The sequence below is a fragment of the Pleurodeles waltl genome, chromosome 3_1 (assembly GCF_031143425.1).
Source record: "Pleurodeles waltl isolate 20211129_DDA chromosome 3_1, aPleWal1.hap1.20221129, whole genome shotgun sequence".
Lineage (NCBI taxonomy): Eukaryota > Metazoa > Chordata > Amphibia > Caudata > Salamandridae > Pleurodeles > Pleurodeles waltl.
Window position 1 is genome coordinate 521922524 of NC_090440.1, and position 22062 is coordinate 521944585.

The following is a 22062-nucleotide window of genomic DNA, read 5'->3' on the forward strand; positions in this document are numbered from 1 at the left end:
GAACCGTCTGACACTATTTTCCTAAGTAGCCCTGCACACTTTGCAGATGATTTGTTTCTTAGCCCTTGGGGTTTTTATTCAGAAACAGAAATTTGCCCTGTCAAAAATATATTTTTTCAATTACTACTGTATTGGTATAAGATGGTTTGGTATAACTAAGATTTCATTTACATCTACTAGTCACCTAAGAGAAAATTGAAGCTATGCTAAGAAAAAGAAACATGCCTTATGAATGTTATCTTTTTTTCCTTTATAGAGGACAGTGAGTTGAATAAGAATGTGGTACGTTATAGGTAAGCATACATTTATTATGCTGAGCTTAAACCCAAGACTTGAAGCACTACTTACAATAGATTTCTATGTATTTGCAGGCAGGAAGATTCCAGTTACACTTGACCAACTACTGTTCTCTTATCTCATTTCCCTTTTCCTCATTTAGTTCAAGTAGAGAGTGCTTAATTGAGAGTCTTTCTATGCAAGCTTTGCATCGATCTGCCATTTCATCCCTGCAATAAAGAACAGATCAGACAGATTGAGAGGCCCATGTTGGCTTACTGCCTGAAAAATATGGGGGTGGGTCAGGTCCATTCTTTTAGTTACACAAAATAGTCCATTACTCTATCATTTTGAGGACTTTTAAAAGGAAATTTTAAAAATATTTGATAGAAGGACACTAACCCAAACATCAGACAATGAGTTATTATGTTTGCAACAAGGTAAAATATATCTTATTCAATGCATTACACAAGAAGCCTGTTTCAGACCCACAGTGGCCTAATGAAAACAAAGGACCTCATTTTTACAGAGGACTTGAAGAAGAATTACATGGTTTACTTGCACACATAACAAATAGACCTAAGGATTTTGAGGCTCTAGTGAACCTGCTGTTACCATTAGACTTCAGATAGTGTGAATGAAGGCAGAAAGATTACTTGAAGTTGAAAATGTTTAGATGCTTAGAAATCAGTGAACAAATGAAAGGAAACTCAACCTCAAACTCATCCAGACTAAGTAATACGATCATCTCCAATGTAGCTTGAGAAACCATTTTGTAAAGAACTGTCCATAGAGACCTCAGAAGATGCAAGAGGAAAATAAGACAGCTTAACATTGACAATGAGCCCAGAGTTGCCCAAGAGATAAAAGAAGTCAAAAGAAGAATGTAGGGATGACATGAAAGCGAATCATGATAAGCATGTATTCATAACTGTACCTTTATATGACAGCTTCTAAAGTGTTTGTTTTGGGGCCACATATTGACCCAGGAGCCACTGGATTATTTGCAGTTTGGTGTGTTATAAGAAGACTGAATTGGCTAGTCACTGAAAAGAGTACGCTATGCAGCTAGGGGAGTTGATGGTACCTTATTAATGTAAGGTCCTATTGCACATCACAATCAGAGCTATTTAATGGCTTGATTTAATTCTCAACAAGAAAAGGTTAGTTCTGATGTTTTAGACACACCACAATAGCAGCTAATATTATGATTTCCTTGATTACAACAACGTAATCCCAATATCAGTTGAAAACAAAGAAAGATTCATTTTGAATCTCAGTACTACCAGAATAACTGTTTCAAGGAAGAAGCTGTGTTGTCTTTCCCTTATGATTTAACAACCATCATTGCCCATAACATCACTCAAGTCCTTGCCATCCCTTCACCTCTATACTAGTGAACAGTGTTAAGTATACCCAGACCAAGCAGCTGTGGAATTAACAGAGAAAGAGCAAAAAGGGGTACGAAAGAAACCCAGGAGTGGAATTCACTGTCCAAGACTTTGGCCCTCATTACAACCCTGGCGGTCAAAGTTGTTTTCGCGATCGTACCGCCAACAGGCTGGCGGTACAAATCGCCATATTTTGACTGCGGTCACAACGCCGGGACCGGCGGTTTCCCGCCATCGTTGTCCTGGCGGTTTTAATCCACCAGGGCAGCGGTGCTTGCAGCGCTGCCCTGGGGATTATGACTCCCCTTCCCGCCAGGCTGTCCATGGCACTAGAGACCGCCATGGAAAGGCTGGCAGGAAGGGGAGTCGCGGGGCTCCTGGGGGACCCTGCACTGCCCATGCATTTGGCATGGGCAGTGCACGGGCCCCCAGGCACAGCCCCACCCTGCTTTTCAGTGTCTGCACAGCAGACAGTGAAAAGCACAGCTGCAACACCGCCGGCTCCATCAGGAGCTGGCTGCAATATTACAGCCGACATCCCCGCCGGCCCAGTGGGGACGTTGTAATGCGGCCGGTGGGATTGTGGCTGCATAGGTGGCGGTTCAACCTTGGCGGGCGGCCTCCGCCGCCCTGCCAAGGTTGTAATGAGGGCCTTTGTCTGTTTCAAAAGGACAACATCACTCTGACTCAACGGTAATGAATCTTGGGCAGATCTAAACAACTAAAAGACACAAGGCAGACAATGGGTATGTGTTAGAAATTGGGTCTTTGGTTGGCAGTCAGGATACCCCCTGTCCAAGCAAGGACCCTCACTCTAGTCAAGGTAAGTCACACACAGTGTTTGTAAAAATATAGAATCTTTACCTGAATAATTGCAGGTAAAAAACGATTAGAATGCAATAAATATACTTTGAAATATTACTGAAAAATGTCTTTGGAATTGTAATATTACTGCAAAAGCAATATAAAGTGTCTTAAAGTCTTCTAGAAACAACAGGTGTCTCTGCAGGGCAAAGTGCCTGGTTTGCATTGGAAAAATCCTCAGACGGGGCCGCAGAGGAGGAGATGTGTGGAAAACAGGTAGGTGAGCTTCATTTTCGCCCCTTAGCACACAGACTTGCATCGATATTTTCCACGCGGGGAAGCCGTGCGTCGATTTCCGGTGCGTGGACTCGGATCCTCTTCGGGTTGCGGGGTTTTCGGACGCCCCGGGTTCGATGCGTGGAAAAACCTGGGCTTGCGTCGAAGTCACAAGCGCTGCGTCGATTCCAGTGGGCGATGTGCGGAAATTTCTCCTGCACTGTAGGCGCAGCGGCGATTCGTCTCTGGAAGTCGGGCTGCGTCGTTCCGGGTCTGCTGTGCGTCGATCCAGTGGGCCGTGCGTCGAAGTTCCGGTCGCGTCGCAGGCGCTGCATCAATCTGCGGAGTCGGGCAGTGTCGTTCCGGATTCGGCGTGCAGTGATTTTTCACTGCGGTGCAGGCTGTGCGTCGTTTTTTGCAGGCTGTGCATCGTTTTTCGGCGCACAGGCAATTTCTACAAGAGATTAAGGGGGTGATTCTGACCGCGGCGGACGGCGGTCGCCGCCCGCCACGCGGTTCCCGCCGAAAGACCGCTCCGCGGTCAAAAGACCGCGGCGGTCATTCTGGCTTTCCCACTGGGCTGGCGGGCGACCGCCGAAAGTCCGCCCGCCAGCCCAGCTGGAAACACCCTTCCCACGAGGACGCCGGCTCAGAATTGAGCCGGCGGTGTGGGAAGGTGCGACGGGTGCAGTTGCACCCGTCACGAATTTCAGTGTCTGCTAGGCAGACACTGAAATTCTTTTTGGGGCCCTCTTACGGGGGCCCCTGCAGTGCCCATGCCATTGGCATGGGCACTGCAGGGGCCCCCAGGGGCCCCGCGGCACCCCCTACCGCCATCCTGTTCCCGGCGGGAGAACCGCCAGGAACTGGATGGCGGTAGGGGGTGTCAGAATCCCAATGGCGGCGGAGCGCGCTCCGCCGCCATGGAGGATTCTCAAGGGCAGCGGAAAGTCGGCGGGACACCGCCGACTTTACGTTTCTGGCCGCGGCTGAACCGCCGCGGTCAGAATGCCCAGCGGTGCACCGCCAGCCTGTTGGCGGTGCTACCGCCGACCTCCGCCATGGCGGTAATTACCGCCAGGGTCAGAATGACCCCCTAAGTCTTTTCTGGTCCTGAGACTTCGGGGAACAGGAGGCAAGCTCAATTCAAGCCCTTGGAGAGCACTTCTGCAGCACGGCAAGAGAGCAGCAAGACAGGAGGGCAACAGCAAGGCAGCAGTCCTTCACAGAAAGCAGTCAGGTGAGTCCTTTGGGCAGCCAGGCAGTTCTGCAGTTCTTCTTGGCAGGATGGAGGTTCTGGTTCAGATTTGTTCTCCAGGAAGTGTCTGTCTTGGTTGGGCAGGGGCCCTGTTTTTATACCCAAAAGTGCCTTTGAAGTGGGGGAGACTACAAAGAGTGGCTCAGAAGTGCACAAGTTCCCCTTTCAGTTCAATCCTGTCTGCCAGGGTCCCAGTATGGGGTGTGGCAGTCCCTTGTGTGAGGGCAGGCCCTCCACCCTCCCAGCCCAGGAAGACCCATTCAAAAAGCAGATGTATGCAAGTGAGGCTGAGTATCCTGTGGTTGGGGTGTGTCTGGGTGAATGCACAAGGCGCTGTCAACTAAACCCAGCCAAATGTGGATTGTAAGGCACAGAAAGATTTAAGTGCAGAGAAATGCTCACTTTCTAAAAGTGGCATTTCTAAAATAGTAATATTAAATCCAACTTCATCAGTCAGTAGGATTTTCTATTACCATTCTGGCCATACTAAATATGACCTTCCTACCCCTTTCAGATCAGCAGCTACCACTCAAACACTGTATGAGGGCAGCCCCAATGTTAGCCTATGAAGGGAGCAGGCCTCACAGCAGTGTAAAAACGAATTTAGGAGTTTTGCACTACCAGGACATGTAAACTACACAGGTACATGTCCCGCCTTTTGCCTACACAGCACCCTTCCCTATGGGTTACCTAAGGCATACCTTAGGGGTGTCTTATATGTAGAAAAAGGGGAGTTTTAGACTCGGCAAGTACTTTTAAATGCCAAGTCCAATTGGCAGTTAAACTGCACACACAGGTTTTGCAATGGCAGGCCTGAGACAAGGTTAAGTGGGTGGCACAACCAGTGCTGCAGGCCCACTAGTAGCATTTAATCTACAGGCCCTGGGCACATATAGTGCACAGTACTAGGGATGTATAGGTAAATTAAATAGTCCAATTGGGGATGATCCAATGTTACCATGTTTAAAGGGAGAGAGCATTTGCACTTTACCACTGGTTAGCAGTGGCAAAGTGCGCAGAGTCTAAAAACCAGCAAAAATGAGGTCAGAAAAAGAGAAGGAGGAAGGCAAAAAGTCTGGGGATAACCCTGCAGAAGGGCCATTTCCAACAGTATGGATACCAGCTGTAATGTTACATTCAAATAATGACTGAAACAAGGATTACCAGTCACAGGGTGATGCTATGATCATCTTAGAGCCAACCAGGAAACTGGCGAAGGCTCCAGGATGCTTCAGGACAGACAACAAATAAGATGAAAAGTGTGGGATGCCAAAAAAGGTGTGAGCTATGTCTAGGGTTTGAAAATCCAATGCAACCACACAACATGGTGCCAGGCACTGACCTAAGGTTTCAGAAGTCTAAACAGTGCTCTACACCTTTTGAATAGAAAGTGACCATAACCCAAGTAGTGAGTGAGCACGTATCCCCAAGAGTTAGGGGTCTAATAGTCCCATCCGTTTAAACTTCCACAGAGCAGTTCTCCATTGTTTTCGGCCCCCTTGTGCATGTCTCTAAGTATGATTGTGGGATATAATTCATCTGAAGGGTATCTTTACCTTGCAGTATAATTTACACCATGACTGAAAGAGACCATTTATCGAAGACAATATATGGATGAATGTTGGGCTCTTTGATTCATCCATCCATCTCCTTCCTGAATAAAATCACATTTATTCCAAAGAAGATTGGTGGCTTGAGAACTTGCATTGAATATAAAACCTTTTTTTATTCATCAATCCATCTCCTTCCCAAATAAAATCATATTTATCCCAAAGAAGATTGGCGGCTTAAGAACTTGCATTGAATATAAAGCCTTGAATAATATACCAATCAATAACAGAAGCCCTATACCCTTAATTACAATCTTATTAGATCAGTTTAAACCCAGATGCTTTTTCTAAATTGAAGGGCTTACCAATAGGTGAGAATAAAAGAAGGCGATGAGTAGAAGACTAATTTCTTTCATCAGTGTAAGATATTTGAGTACACAATAATGCCATTTGGTTATACAATGTCTCTGCGGCATTTGAGGTTTTAAAATTAATATTTAAATCAATTTGCAATTATCTGGATGATGTTATTTTTCTAGAGATCACAAAGCGCCTATAACCCATGTTTAGAAAATATTGGAATGCCCATGAAAAAATCAATTATATGCTAAGCTAGAAAAGATACCTTTTCATCAGGAAACAGTAAAATACTTGGGATTTATAATTTTCCCCCAAAGGACACAAATGGATTTCAAGAAGTTGTTTTTTAACTGGTCCCTCTCTAAAAAATATTTTTAAAAATCCATCCCGCTACTCACAAAGGTAAACTCGTATGTGTGTAAATCTCAATGTGTAAACTTACACTTTAATACTTTTGGAAATTTACCATTTATGAATGTAAAGTTACTCAAAAGTGTAGACATCTATGTCTCACCGTCTGAATTCAGGAGATGGGGCATAATTTGAGTGTAAAGTTACTACTTATAACTTTTCACAAGGAAGCAGAGGTCTCTGACACCAGGGCAGAAATCTCCCAATAGCAACAGAAACGTTATGGGGAAAAACAGAATATTAAATCTATTTGATTTAAGATCTTTTTCAGAACAAAACAGCAAGGCTATGCAGTCACCAGGTTGAAAGAGCCGCACAACAAGATAACATATGTTATTAAACCTTATTGGTACATAGGGAACTGAGGTTTCAGAGACAAGTGCACATCTTAGATGCTTACCCCCCCACCCCCAAGACACCAAACCTCTTAATCATGACATTTCATCTCACCGACGCCGAGAGGCCTCCAGTTCCGCAGTAGGCACTCCAGCCAGTCCATATCTTTTCCTATTTTTGGGGACACCCCCTACTCTGGTATACCACTTTCTCCACCTGTTGGCACCCATCAATGTCTTTCTCCCAGTCAGGTCCCGCAGGAGGTATTGGGGAGACCTAGGACTGTCCCACATTATTTTTTGTCATCGCAGCTCCAGCCACCAGCTACAACTTTGTGTATTTGTGCCAACTATGGTCGCCGTGCACATTTAGGAGGTGCCACTTGGCCTCTCTCTGCACCACCAGTGCCACAACCCTGGACATGACTCGTGTCATTCCGTCTTCATGGGGCTGTGCCAGGGGGCCCCTGGGCAGTGCAGGGCCCCCCAGGGGCCCCGCGACTCCCCTTTCCGCCAGCCTTTTTATGGCGGTGCCTACTGCCATGAAAAGGCTGGAGGGAGGGGGACTCGTAATCCCCTTGGCAGCGCTGCCCTGGAGGATTAAATCCGCCAGGACCAACGTGGCGGAAAACAGCCGGTCCCGGCGGTGCGACCGCAGCGCTTCCGCCATGGTCGTAATTCCCAAGATTGCACCGCCAGCCTGTTGGCGGTGCAATCCACAAAACAGTTGTAATGAGGGCCTATATTCCTACTTTTTCTACCATTATAGCTCCTATTACTACAAGCAGGTGAAGCATTTAAGAGTCTAAAAAGAAAGATTCGTTTAAGTTCCCATATAACAGCACCCTAAGAGCACCCTAAGCTGCAGTTTCCTTTTTTTGTTGGAAGCTGATGCTTTGGACACCGCTGTAGGAGCAGTATTTTAAAAAATGGCATTCTCTGGTTTTATATCATGTAGCAGTTTTCGCTATCAAAAATTACTCCAGCTAAAAGAAAGTATACCATTGCTGAAAAAGAATGAATGCCCATCAAATTAGCTTTTAAAGAATGGAAACATAATTAAATGCATTCGACATATCCAATCACAGTATATACTTATAATATATAATGTTTTAAACAACGCTACAGTAGTGTCAACTAGACTTATGAAGTGGTCTTTATTTTGTCAGAATGACTTTATTTTTATTTATAAACCTGAGACATGCAATAGTAATGCTAATATACTGTTGCACGTACAGAAAGAAGAGAAGTAAAAGAGGAAAATTAAAAAAGTCATTCTCTCAAGGCTGTAGCCCTTACAGAAAATAAATACACCATTTAGTGAAGGAAGGATGACTCCAGAAATATTATCTTAATGGGGTGGAGCAGGTCGAGATAAAAAAATGAAGCTGGGTCTTCTGTTTTGTAGCAAAACCGTGCATATTCCCACTACATATATGTGCTTGAATATTCGAAAGGATAGACATAAATATTGTTTAGAATAAATTATGCAGAGGCAAAGACTTTATGATTAGTAGAGAGGAGGTACTGATGGAAGGATTTGAAGAAAGATATTCCTCAATATATTCTGACACATGAAGACTATCAGAGGTAAGGCAAATAAGAAAGCTCCACAAGGACTATTATATTCAATGCTAGCTTCTAAGAAACATTGATCAGTTATAAAAATGGATTTTCTTAGAGAGATGCCTGAAGATAAAAGGTATGATGCAGCCATGATAGTTGTGGATACTTTTTCTAGGATGGCACATTTCATCCCTTGTGTAGGATTAAAAGGTATAATACAGCCATGATGGTTGTTGATTCTTTTTCTAGGATGGCACATTTCGTCCCTTGTGTAGGATTACCTTTGGCAGGGGAGATATCACAACTCTTGGTACAGCATATAGTCGTAACATGAACTTCCACAAATGCTAATATCAGACAAGGGTGTGCGGGCTGTTTCAAAATTCTGGGAAGTGTTTTGTAGACATCTAAAGATGTAACTAGGTCCCTCCTTATCACATCATGTACATTCAGATGGATAGACAGGAAGAATAAATCAGGAGTCAGAAATGTATTTGTGTGGTTTTGTTAAAGATCAGAAAGACCGAATTATTTTTTTATTTAGTTGGCTGAATTTTGCTATAATAACAGCAAACATTCCACTTCCAAACATTCCACTCCTTTCTTTACGAATCAAGGAATTCTTCCACGTGTGTCTGCTGATATTAGATGCCACTATAGTAAGTAGTGCTACTCAAAATATTGTAAAATAACATCAGCTATGGCAGAAGACTCATAAATATTGAAAAAACCAAGATTCTTGCAGTCCTTTCATTTTGTTTCCTCTTAGTCTGAAGCAAAGCAGAACAACCACCTAGCTATATTTGAGGATAGGGAGCAGCCCAATGTAGGTGGTTGGGGGGAAAACAGAGAGCAATTATTAAATGGATTTTCAGGGGCCTTAAGTGATACTCCAAGAGGAAAAGATTGCACTCTTGTGTTAGAAAATACAGCACTACCGTAGCAATGCTACAGGAAACACACTTGCCTGTAGAGCAGTGGCAAAACTCCAAAAAACAAAATGTTGTGAGATATTCACACCTAAATATGCTACCTATGCGAGAAGAGCAAGAGCAGCTAAATACACTACCTATGCAAGAGGAGGGTTGACATGGATAGTGCCAGGCGCACCCTTTCAAGTGAACGATTTCCGGGCTGAACCAGAAGGCAGATATGCATTGGTGATTGAGACCCTAAACAGCAAGGGTGTGTGTTTTATAAATGTGTGTGCCTCCAATATAGATAATGCCAGTTTCTTTTGAAACCTGTTTCAAATATCCATACCATATATAGACTCAACTATGATACGGACAGGGGACATGACCTAATTGCTGGATGGGCAGAAAAACAACCTCCCCAAGACAAAATGAAAACAGGAGTGAAAAAAACACAAAGTGATAATGAGAGATGTCGATTTGATTGCTGTTTTTAGAAGCCAACACTCTGCTGACAATGTATACTCCTCAATGCGTTTGTAGTTCGCCCTCAAGTGTGCAGACATCTCTAGACCGTCAGAGTATGTCCAGAAGAAGCCATGGGTAGGCAATATGAACAAGGAGACGAGAACTCAGAACGGCAATGTGCATTCTTAACCATGCATGTGGATGGCAAATGTGAACTCGTAACTCGCCACACTGGAATGTTCATATTTTTTGCCCACACATTAATATTAATCTGTAACACACAAATATATTTACCATGTAATATTCATGTTAAAGTTAACCATAGCTAATGTAGGCTTGAGTTTAAAATGGTTGATGTGGAATTGCCATATTATTTTGTTGTGTATTTATCCTTCTTCTCACTTCCGGGAAAAAGATGCTACCACAAATGTTAAATGATGTATCTTTTCTGCTATTTCTGGTGTGAATAATTATCTTTGTGCATTCTTTGGAGAGTGAATTAATGAGCGAACACATGGGAGTGAGAACATCCTGGAACGAGTGTATCATGTTGTTGGAGACATGGAGCACAGGTTGTTTAGCAGAAACTCCTGTGTGTGTTATCGGAAATGTCTTACCCTGATTGTTTTCCTTCATGGAAATAGTGTGTAGGTGTAGCTAGTTAATGAAATTGTGTTCTTTAACTAATGCAATGTAGACTTTCATTCAGAAGCCCTTTCTGCTCCCTTTAGAGATGTCTTTCTCTCATCCGAAGAAGATATTCTCTTGGGCAATGACCTTTCCCTCTTGTTTGACAAATCTTTATTTCAGTCGTTGATATTGCCTTTCAGGGGCTTTTCGTGCTGACATCTTCTGACTGACATCTCCCTAACTTTTCTCGACTGTTCCTAGCTTAAAATAGTGTTGTTTCCTTCATGGCAGACTGAGTCTGCTTTGATTCCTTTAATGATACCTTTACAATAGTTTGTCGTTGCTCTTATGATTTTGAATTGAGCTGAATTATTTTGACTAATGCATTAATGTACTGACTACTGATTTACAACTAATTTGAATTTTTAACTTTGCTAATACTTTAATAAACACTCATGGTTTGAAAATCCAACACTGTCATTTTTGTGGGGGCAAAATGTGCTTCACGGTATTAAAATGTATTGACTGCTGTCATCCTCCTCTAAAGGTCCATCTGCTTGACCGCAGCTTGTCCTTGAGTTTGCACCAGAGATTTGCAGGGTGCAAAGTGCTGCATCACGTGCTTCTAAGCAAACTTAAACCGGCAGACCAGTTCTGAAAGCTTCGATGCAGGCAGCTCTCTAGACATTTGTCCTATATGTTTAAAGGTCAAGCCAATGTCTGTCCCGGCACAGAGCGCGTCTGTTAGTGGGTCTCTGGGAAGGTACTGTGATTAACTTGACCCACAACTTTACACATACACCCACACAACTGGGCGCGAAGTTCAGCTTTTACATTTGCAACGTCCATATCCATTAGCTTAAAGGGCTAAATTCGCCGTCGTTCTGTGCCGTTTAATTGGACGCCGTGGTACTGCGGACACCGGCTACACTATCCAAGAAGACGCTCTAATAACTACACTTTCCTCAGGCAATGAAACCGTCAGTCGCTCTTGTCTTTTCTTTATTTCAGCGGGCAGCACTACACATTGTGGGACCTGTAGTTTCACGAGCCGTATTAAAAGCCTACAAATTCCGACAGGGCTAGTACTGTTGGTGGACAAACAAGCCAAGTGACAGCAGTGCATAAACGGGACAAAACGTGCTACTTCACAACAGGGCCGTGCATGCGTCCGCTGCATTCTGACAGTTTTCATGTCTGGGCTGTTTGCTTTGTTATGCTAGTTGCCCTGGCACGGCTGACTGAGGGTTTCTGGATTGAGGAAGTGAAGGATCCGCCTTTATGGGCTGCTTCTAATTTCTTTTTCCTCTGGCCTGTGAGGAGGGGAGTCCTGTCGCTCTGTAGAATCAAGATCCGAGGGGGCTCCTTTATGCAGAAATAAACAGACCTCAGGCCGCTTTAGAGGACCCCCCCAGGATTCGACAAGCGAGACACCCGAGACGCAGGGTTACAGCTTCAAGCGGGAGCTCAGCACCCCAACTCTGCGCACACCCACCTCTCTCTCCCACTGGCTACGAGCAGTCAGACATGAGGTAAGTTGTTTTCAGTTCTCCTCGCGGTCTCTGCGCAGCGCTATGAGGGACTTTTCCACATTTCGCGTCTTCTGCATAACGAGCAGCGTTCACTCGCTGTACTTCCGACCCGTTGTCGTTCCTTTTCACCGCAGCGACGCACTGACCTCCTATTCCCGCAACGCTCTGGCTTCAGCGAGTGGCGCCCCCTTCCTATTCCAGCTCGAAACTACGTTTTGGGGTACCGTGTATCTTCATACATGCCAACAGGCCGATCCATGGAGAAATTAACTCTGTTTCAGTAGAAGTCACGGGGAAAATACATTCTCCGATTATTGTTCTGAACCTGCCACTTACCCTCTTCTAAAATGTTGGCATGTATATCTTCCGTATTCAGTGTATCATTTCAAGCCTAGTTGGCACGCTGTGTGCACCCTGATTCAGTGTTTGACACAATGACTTATGTATTAGTAAGGCGATTTGAGGGCTTCGTAGTAATGCTTAACGTGCCAACAAAATTTTTATGAAAGTGATGCTCCCTCGGTTATCTGAAATTTAAATGTCACCCGGACATAAGTGAGGGTCAGATGATGAGAGCAAGCTGTGCATTATTTATTCTGTGGGAAAATATTTTAAGAATGTAGGGCTCTTAAGACTGCTGGCCAAGAGTTACCTTTATAAAGTGTTCTCCTTCTACCCCCCCTCCCCCTGTGTTGTACCCCCGAAGACTTTAGTGCATTATTGTGCCCAGAATTAAAGGTGATAAAACCACCACAGATTTAACTTGCCAGAACTATCCTAATATGAAAATAGCTTGTGTAACTGCGCCACCCTTTTTCTGCCATGAGTACCGCACTCCTCCCGCCCTTCACAAATAATTTCAGGGAATATGTGTTACATTAAATTGGTTGTTTGTTTAGGGATTTGTGCCACCCCTAGACCCCTTTTCAACTATGGATACATTTTTGACTGTTCAGTCCAGCGATACTAAAATAATGATCGCCAAAACCTCTTGCAAATTGCTAACTGACTTTTTGCAGCCAGTAAACTGTTTTGGAAAGTGACCTACATACTGATAGGTAAGATTCAGAGATGGTTGCAGAACGAAAGCCGTACATTGCAGCTCCCTCCAATTGGCCACCTTGACATGAATGATGGCCTGCAAGGGACAGTAGACCACCATTTCTGTTAATGTATTTCAAAATGTAAACCTCTTTTTTTTTAAAGCAGCCAGTATTTCTTAAAGGAAACTGATCTGCTTTAAAAAAGAAAAAAAGATTTTTCATTTAGTAAAACTTCAGTGAGGGTTGTCAATGGTCTTTTGGACCACTGCTTACTTCCACTGAAGTGACTATCATCATGATTCAGAAAAGAAATGGGGCTCGCAGGGGACCCCTTCCCCTTTGTGAATCAGTTCCTACCTAACTTGGGAGTCAGTAACTTTTCAAAGGTTTACAATGCAAATCATTGGTACCTATTGGGTTACCATCTGTCCAAGCAAAACGATTGGCCATTTGTTTACGTTTTGCTGTGCTAGAACAGCTGATAAGTGCAAAAGAATTTATTTATGAATAATATTCACTATCATTTTGTAATATTAAAGTTATCACTTTGTTTCTGCTAATAATAATTCTGAAATGATTTCGAGAGATCTTAAATACTTTTGAACTGTTGTTTTAGGTCTGGCGTTAGCCAAGTCGTTTTAATTTTACTAAAAATCATATGTATAATACTCTTACTTAAAGAGACATTCAGCTAGCTCTCTTCATCCATTAATATGTTGTTGTGTCATTCACATTTTGCTTCCGTCCACTACTGCATACAGGATGGGCAATGGGTGAGCGTTCTCCCGCCATTGGCTAACTTCAGTTTGAGTAACTGCATTTTACTCTTTCACAAGAAGCACATCCACACACAAGATCATTCCCTTCAGTACTGCTGTTTTTGTTTTCACTTTATTATTAATTTAGTGTTTAGAGCAATGTGACAGCAAGATGCTTTCTACCTGCTCTTCTATCAGAGGGCGCATTCCAACATTAGCAGGAGCTAAGAACCAATGCTCTGGTAAATTCATTTTAGATAAGCCTATGTTTATCTGATTACTGCTATTTCACAATGTACCAAATTGTGAACCATTTGAAACTGTACTTTATAAAATTATCCTCCTCTTAGTTTGGTGTAGTGAACTGCATTTATAACTGTACTCCTGCGTGTCATGTCGTAGGTATTTTATTGAGGACTACAGTTATACTTGTAACCCAGTTTAGTGTGTATGTCCTGCTTGTATGGCTTTGTAGTTTGCTTTCAGTGCACTTGTATGTCATGCTTTTACAGATGTTTATCTACTACATTAGTAACTGAAGCTCTGCTGTTTAATCTATCCATCTATCTATATTATTTTCAGCCCTCTATTGGTAAAAAAGATTTACAAAAACACTACAATAAAGGATTAGCAGAGGCAAGAGACTGGTATTAGCTAAGACCTTTTGATTTTACTAAAATTATGTGTGTAACATAGTTATTTAAAAGGGTTTTCAGCCAGACTTCATCCATTAGTCTGTTGTTGTATCATTCACATTTTTCTCCCATCCACTTCGGCATACATCATGGGGGAATGGGTCAGCCGCTTTGGCCATTGGTTGACTTCACTGTATGTTATGAGATGCTGTTGTTTCACAGGAACCATATTCACACACAAAGTAGTTCCTGTCAGAGCCATTGACAGTTTTTGTGCTTTTTTTGAGACAAAACAATATTTTTGATTAATGTGGACACTCAGCTCCATGACACTATAGGTTTACAGAAACTTTGATTCACAAAACAAGAACTGCCAAACCAAAAAAAGCTTGCAACCAATGTCTGATCTGTTGGCTTTGCCAATGCTTGTTTTAAATGTTTGCTGTTTTTAGGTTTGTCAGAAGCGAAAATACTGTACTTCACGACTTTTCCCCATATTTGTACTGGTCTGGATTTAAAAAGATAAAGGTCAGGCCAGTAATGCACCGGCCACGAGGCAGCATATTAACAATGAGTGCCAATTCTGAATTTTGAAGGGATACTGATAAGGTACCTGTTCCCAGTTTTAAATCCGTTTCTAAACCCATTTAACGATTCGGAAAAAAAAACTTCCTGAATCTGGAAAAAACTTTTCTGACTCTTGAAATGAGTTTAATGCATTCCAAAAATGCGTTTGGTGGTCACACACCTTTTGGTTTTTAACAAATCCGAGGGTTCGTGACTATTAAAACATCTGGCCCTCTACTTTAAAACCAAGAAAGATGTTTCATTCCCTTCTGGCACACAGCTGCCTCCTCAAAGGGCACTTTATACATTATCGAATCAAAAACATCGAGGATTTGTTTGAGTCCAAAGTGTGAGATTTCAGAATCTCCTGTTGACACGGGAAATTGCATTTTCGATCCAGTCGGTGCTTGTCCGTGAGACAGACAAGCGATGCTTCCCTGGGGACCCCTCTCTTCCACCCTGCCCCAAGCTAGAGAGTTTGATCGAACCCCCTTTCATTTCTTAAGATACCGAACACACCCAGTCTGCATTCCCCGTGTCTAACTCCTGCTTTCGGTGTCTTTTTGCTGACTGCAGCTGCCTCTGCCAGGACACCAGCACAGCATGGAATTGAACGGAAAGAATTTTTAAAGTGTAAATCTGGGTGTCCTCTAACATATTTAAATTGTAAGTATTTTAAGATTCATTTTTAATAATTTTACGTAGCAGCAGGTCTGAAAACCCCATACAGTCGCCCTCACTCCTCCTACTTCATTTGACTCTTCTGTCATCCCTAAGAGGATGCCTGTTATCAATCGATTATAGCCAAAGGTGTCTGTCAGAAGGCGCAGTACCTTGCTATCCTGGATTCAGATGTATCAGGAAGTTGGCTGCTGCGTTTGTTTCTGTTGTGAACACCCAATTGCTAACAAAAGTTAGCAGATATGAATCTCTAATAGTCATTGCTCCAGTAGCAGTTTTCTATCATCTCTCACTACAGTCGTTTATTTTTTCTTTCAGCACTTGAATGTCATCCTCATCTTATTTACTCCAAACATTTCTGAAATGACAGCTTTTAGCACTGTAATACTAATTCCATACGCGCTCCGCTCATCAGAGGAGTGTAGCAATTGATGTTTATGCTGAATTATATGTAGTGTGCCATTCGACTCTACTCTACTCGAGTGGAGTGTTATGGAGTGGCATAGAGAGGCTTGGAGTGGTGTTGACTTGAATACCGTGGAGTGGCATGTGGTGGCACAGAGTAGAGTGGCATAGAGCTGTGGCATGTTGTGGAGGGAGTACAGTGTCGTAGAGTGGAAGGGCATAGTGTTGTTGAGTGGTGTGGAGTGGTGTTGAGTAGAGTGGAGTAGACTGCCTTAGAGTAGTGGAGAGTGGAGTTGCACAGAGAAGAGTAGTGTATTACAGTGGAATGGCATAGAATGGCATAGAGAGGACTACAGTGGAGTGTCATGGAGTGGAATAGCATGGATTGGAGTAATGGAGTGGAATAGAGTGGACTACTGGAGTGGCGAGGAGTGGTGTGGAGTCGTGTGACATAGAATAGAGTGGAGCAAAGTGACATGGAGTGGTGTAGAGGGAGTTGCATATAGCGTTTCAGAGTGGAGTAGTGTCATAATGTGGAGTAGAGTGGAGTAGAGTGTGAGAGTGAAGAAGAGTTTAATGGAGTAGAGAGTCATAGAGTGGAGCAGAGTGGTCTAGAGTAAAGTGTCATAAAGTACAGTAGTGCAGAGTAGATTGGCATAGAGTACATAGGTTTTGAATAAAGTGGTGTAGAGTGCTTTGGTGCAGAGTAAGTAGAGTAGTGATGTAGAGTGCAGTGGCATAAAGTAGATTGTTTCAGAGTAAATGAAGTTGTGCAGGGTGAAATGGACTGGTGCAGGTTAGAGTGCATAGGTGTAACATACAGTTGAGTAGAGTGCAGTGGCATGAAGTGCAGTGGTGAAGAGTAAATTATAGTGATGTAAAGTTCATATAGTGCATTTGTGTAGAATAGTGGTGCAGAGTACTGTAGAGTTCAGTGGCGGAGAGTGCAGTGTCTTAGAGTGCATTGACATAGAGTTCATAGGCATAGAGGGCAGTGGAGTAGAGTATTGCAAATTAGAGTGCTGTAGAGAGCAGTGGCATACAGTGGAGTGGTGCAGAGTAGAATAGAGTGGTGTAGAGTGCAGTGATGTAGAGCGTAATGGTGTAGTGTGGCATTGCGTGCAATGGCATAGTGTGCAGTGGCGTAAGATGCTGTAGAGTCTAGTGGTCTAGAGTGCAGTAATGCAGAGTACTAAAGTGCAGTAATTTTGAGTGCTTTGGTTTTGAGTAAAGTGGTGTAGAGCACATTGGGTAAAGTGAAGTGGTTTAGAGCGCAGTGGTGTAGAGTTGCCTAAAGTGGCACAGCATAAAGGAGAGTGTAATAAAGTGCAGTCGTGTAGAATAGATTGTTTCAGAGTAAAGTGAAGTAGCGAAAAGGGAGGTGCTGTAGGGTAGAGTGGAGTGGTGTACAGTGCAGTGGCAAACGTTGCAGTGGTGTGTAATAAAGTAGAGTGCATTGGCTTAGGGTACAGTCATGTAGAGTACAGTAAAGTGGCATAGAGTGTAGTGGTTCACAGTTGAGTGGCGCAGAGATCAGTGGCATAGAGTATGGTGGCATAGAGGAGATGATATCCTTGTGTCCTGTAAAAAATATCCAAATGGAAGCAAGAATTTGTTTTCAATATGTCCTCGATGCCATATGGTCCATGTGCAGCTGAACCTGTTGCACAACTACAAAGAGTGGCAAATAGGTGCGTATGAAAAAGGTAGGAACAGGATAAAGAGATGTCTGCTAAAGTGTTATGAAATATTACTGATGAGGATATGGTGTTTCAAAAGAACACATTTATGTAGGTTAGAGGTGATAACGCAGCCAAGTCAAATCTATTTTTATAGAAAAAGTGCTCTGTGGCAGATGGAAAGAAGGGTAAAGTAAAGGCTACAGCTTGTTATCACTTCACCGGTGCTTAAGAGAGGCATGCTTTTGGCTTTGTTCAGTCTCTGTTTATAAGAGAAATGCATGGACTGTAAGAATGTCAGATGTGTTGGTTTGTCCCAGTATCTGCATAAATAACAATGTAAATATTACTATTTTATTTATTTTATAGCGGTACTCCCCAGGTGTGAGAATGCTTTACATAACATACATATTATCTATCTAGGTACATAAAAATCTTTTATCTGCATTTTACATGATGTGCTATTTGAGTGTTAGGTTATAGCCTCGTAAATGGAGCATAGGAGTGGCACGAGCGGGCTCCTTGGTGCGAGTAATCTGCATTCCTCTTTGCTCTTTCCTATAAATGCTCTCACGTTGAAGTCAGCTGAAAGACGTCTACAGCACATATGACAACATAAGAACAAGATTTAAAGGCCTGTTTAAAGAAAGCGCGTTTGTGGAAGAATACAGTAACCATGGCTTAGGCAACAGGAGGGACAAACTGAACATGGAGAGCCTAAAGAAAATAAAGCCAGGAATTAGAAAGCCAGAAAATGTGAGTTACAAACAACAAAGCCAATGGTAATCAACAGGCAGAATGCATTCCTAGGTCAACTTTCTGAAAGTCTCCAAGATGTCTTTAGAAAACCAGACAGCTGCACTGTCTGGCAGGCTGCAACCTAAAAATGGAAGATGACTGCTACACTCGCACTCTTCAACACCCAAAAAATATTTTTCACACAAGCGACTCCGGCAAGCATGCTGTTGAGCCTATGATTTCAGAAAATAAATAGACACAATTAAAGTGTTTATGGCATACAGTCTTTATGTGTTCGTTAGTGATGAGCATGAGTGCAGTGGACACCTTCTTTTTCCCCCTCAAACATTAAGCATTACCAACTGGCTGGACTGCCACTTTACGCTGGTGAAGGGTGTGATTGTGGTTATCCTTTGACAACAGAAGATCCTGCATCATACTCCACACATGCAGTGTTGGTATGAGTAAGAGTAGACTACATAGCAAATAAGTGCCCTACCAGAATTGAAAGGCAAAAAAAAAAAACAATGTGTGGCATGCACCCAGAGCTAACTCCTGTAGACTCCTTCTTACCCCAGTTTGTTCAGTCCTTTTGGACCCTTCAGTCTCCACCTTGCGAGCAGAGAAATGCTACAGGCAAATTTGTTTCTATACAAACAACTCTTAATATCTCTTGGTTTAACACTGTAAAAGCTGGAATTGTTCAACAACAGAGCGGTGGGTGTGTCTATAGAAAGGCATGATGATCTCAGAAATATCAGCAATGTAAAAATCAGGAATGTTTATGGCATGTTTTATGATGTGAATGAAAAGCTGAATTAGACAGAAATGATTATTATCAGAAAGTGAGTTATTATTTAGGAAGGGGGAACCCTTACTAAACTTAATAAACACACCTTAGTGAGGTCACACCACAGGTCTGTTAAACCTCTGGTACTCCTGGAAAAAGCAGCAGGCCATTACATAGAGAAATTCATGTTATGCTTATGCAGTATCATGCTTAATTAAAGTTAAGAACATAATAAACTTTCTAAACCAATTCAAGAAAATGCAATAGCAATTTTCCAACATTTATTTCAAAATGGCCATAAGGTACCCATAGGAGCAAATGAAATCTAAGGCCCTCATTACGAGGCTGGCGGTCATAAGACCGCCAGCCTCGCTGTGGCGGTCTTACCGCTGTGGACCCGGCGGTAAAGACTGCCACATTGTGGGGTTTGGCAGATGCCAAACCTCCACAATGCCGCCAGATCCGCCGGTGTGGCCGCACCACTGCGGCCGGTGGTGAGCACTTCCAACCTGGCGGCAGGCCTCAGCTTGCTAGCCGGATTACAACACTGCAGACCATCAGGCTTTCGATGGCGGTCACCCCGCCATGAAAACCATGGTGAAAACGCACCCAGCAACAGTAATGCCCATCCCTGTCACCAACCCACATACCCCCACACGTCCACACACATGCACACCCCACCCCTGCATGCATGCATGCATTCACATACACACCCTTCGGCATACACATACATTCACACAGACACCCCCACTTACTCGCATACATGCAAACACCCCCACTCACTTGCATACATGCAGACACACACTCCCTTTCACTTGCTCACATACACGCACTCATACAGCCCCATTCGCACACTTACGCGCACACACACACCGCACCCAACACTCCCCACCCCCTTCGATTGATCACTTACCTTCTTCATTGAGGAGGTAGTCCAGAAGGGGATGGGTCCTGATGGCCTTGCATCGCCAGGACCACCATGCCAGCAAGACTCCGCCAAGCCGTATTACAGCTGTGGCAGTGCTGGCGATGCATACGCCTCTCCGGAGTCGGACCTCTGCCGATAAATGGGTGGAAGTCTTCCAAAGACTCCTAATATGGTGTTCAGCAGACCGCCAGCACTGGTGGTCTGTTGGCTGCAGCGGCTTTCCGAAGTCAAAATGAGGGCCTAAATGTCACACAGTCTGTGTATTACCAGAAATTGCCAGCAGAGTCCGCTTTTCCACCGGAAATGAAAACAAGTAAAACTTGCCTGTAGAATGGGCAGCATCATAAAGCCTGTGCTCCTCTGGGGGACTCCTGTCAGAGCTCATAGGCCTCTTTCCCTGTTACCTGCCACAGTTAAGAGCTCCAAAAGATTCATGGTGCTGGGGAAGTCACTGCTGGGGATTCTCCTGCAGTCCTCAGGTCTGCAGGGGAGGCTTCCACCACCATACCCTTCTCCAGCTATGGTTCTCCATTGGTCCAGTCCTAATGAGTCAGCTGGGCCTTCTTCAGATGCGGGAGCCATTCAGTCTTGTGTGTCCAGTCCTTGAGTGCCAAAAGGACTTGAGCAATGTTCAGTCTTGTTTCCCCAGAAATCTAACAGAATCTTCTTTTGTTCCAGCTGTTTCTTACCAGGTTCTGGAATGTTGTGAGGAGGTGGCGCTTATGTTAATCTTATCCTGTGCACTAGCCAGTGATTAGAGAAATGTCTATACCCAATCCTGCCTACTTTCTTGCAGTATCCCTACATCCCTTTTCTGCACTTTTTCTCTTGGTTTAGTTCACATCTTCCCATCAACCATAAAACAAGATGGTACTTCCCATCCTCCACCTGGATGAACTTGGGTCCCTTCCCTAGCCGCAGTCCAGAGGAGAGGAGAGCCACCATTCCCCTTTAGTAGGGCCATAACGAGGTTTCCTTCTGATGGGGGTGGAGACAGAAAGACTGGGACGGCCTTGGGAATAAATGTGGCAATGCCTGACAGCACCATACAGCACCTCCAAGTCAAAGAAAGAACTGCAAAAGCCGCTCTTTGAGCCAGAAGTATGAAAGTTCCATTTTGCATTTCCTAAATGGCATATCTTAAGAAATAGCTATTTAGGAAAGTCAAAATGGTATGTAAGAAACTAGTGATTCTCTAATACTGATTCCTACAGAGTCACAATAACTATTAGGAAATTGCTATTTAGGAACGCTACACCATTCGTACCTATGGGCCTAAAGACCCACAGGCAAGAATGGTTTTGCATTTCCTAATTTGCGATTTCCTAATAGGAAATCACAAATTAGGAAATGCAAAACCAAGGGTGCCTAGGGGCCTAAGGCCCCCCTTGAAGCACTCCAAAAAATGGTGGTGCACATGTAAAGCACACATGCAGTGAGGCATGTGAGCCTTACATGGCACTTAAAAAATGCATTTGTGGTGAGTTTTTTTTAAATTGCACACGGTTACTATTGGCTTGGAGTTGATGATATATGCTATTTTGCATTCACAAATGGTCACACTTACCTTTTCGCACCGTTTGCGAATGCAAAACTCATTGATACTTCTGGCCCTTAACTTTACCAACCATATCTGCCGCCCTCCCAGATGGCTAATCTCCGGAAAGTATTTGTTTGCTGACACCACCCCTTCCTTTTCCAGGGTGTGCCACTCAGGACAAGACATCCTAGGAAATAGGTCCTGTGCCTATTCCGAAATCTTTCACATGCCTTATAAGAAACATAATAAATCTGACACAGCTGAAAGCAGCTTTCGAATTACAGTGGCATGACACCTTAAAATGGATCTAGCAAGCATGGAGGTGAGGAGGACAATCCCCTTGCAGCCTGTGTAATGACGGTGAAAGAGACAGGGACGCAGGATGTAGGATTTTCGGATACTAAAGCTGTGGGGACTGGCAGATTGCGCTACAGGTCCCGATCTCATGGGCCAAACTCTGTAGCAGCTCTCAAGTTGTGAAGATGATGGGAGCAGAGGTGCATCTACAAGGAGGAGAAGGGGCTACA

The 22062-nt window shown here is 43.6% G+C and overlaps 1 protein-coding gene and 1 long non-coding RNA gene across 3 annotated transcripts in view; one reads left to right on the forward strand and one right to left on the reverse strand.

Annotated features, from left to right (window-relative positions):
- LOC138284246 (uncharacterized) overlaps window positions 1-11899 on the reverse strand; it is a 47291-nt gene extending 35392 nt beyond the window's left edge. The window contains exon 1 of the long non-coding RNA XR_011201369.1: window positions 11735-11899. This is a non-coding gene — a long non-coding RNA (uncharacterized lncRNA). The remainder of the gene's footprint in view (window positions 1-11734) is intronic.
- Window positions 11299-22062, forward strand: part of LRRK1 (leucine rich repeat kinase 1) — a 654776-nt gene continuing 644012 nt past the window's right edge. Inside the window, exon 1 of one of the 2 annotated variants that reach the window (XM_069222803.1) lies at window positions 11299-11771. The gene's annotated coding sequence lies outside the window, so the exon portion shown is untranslated. The remainder of the gene's footprint in view (window positions 11772-22062) is intronic. The other variant, XM_069222801.1, reaches the window with a different exon arrangement.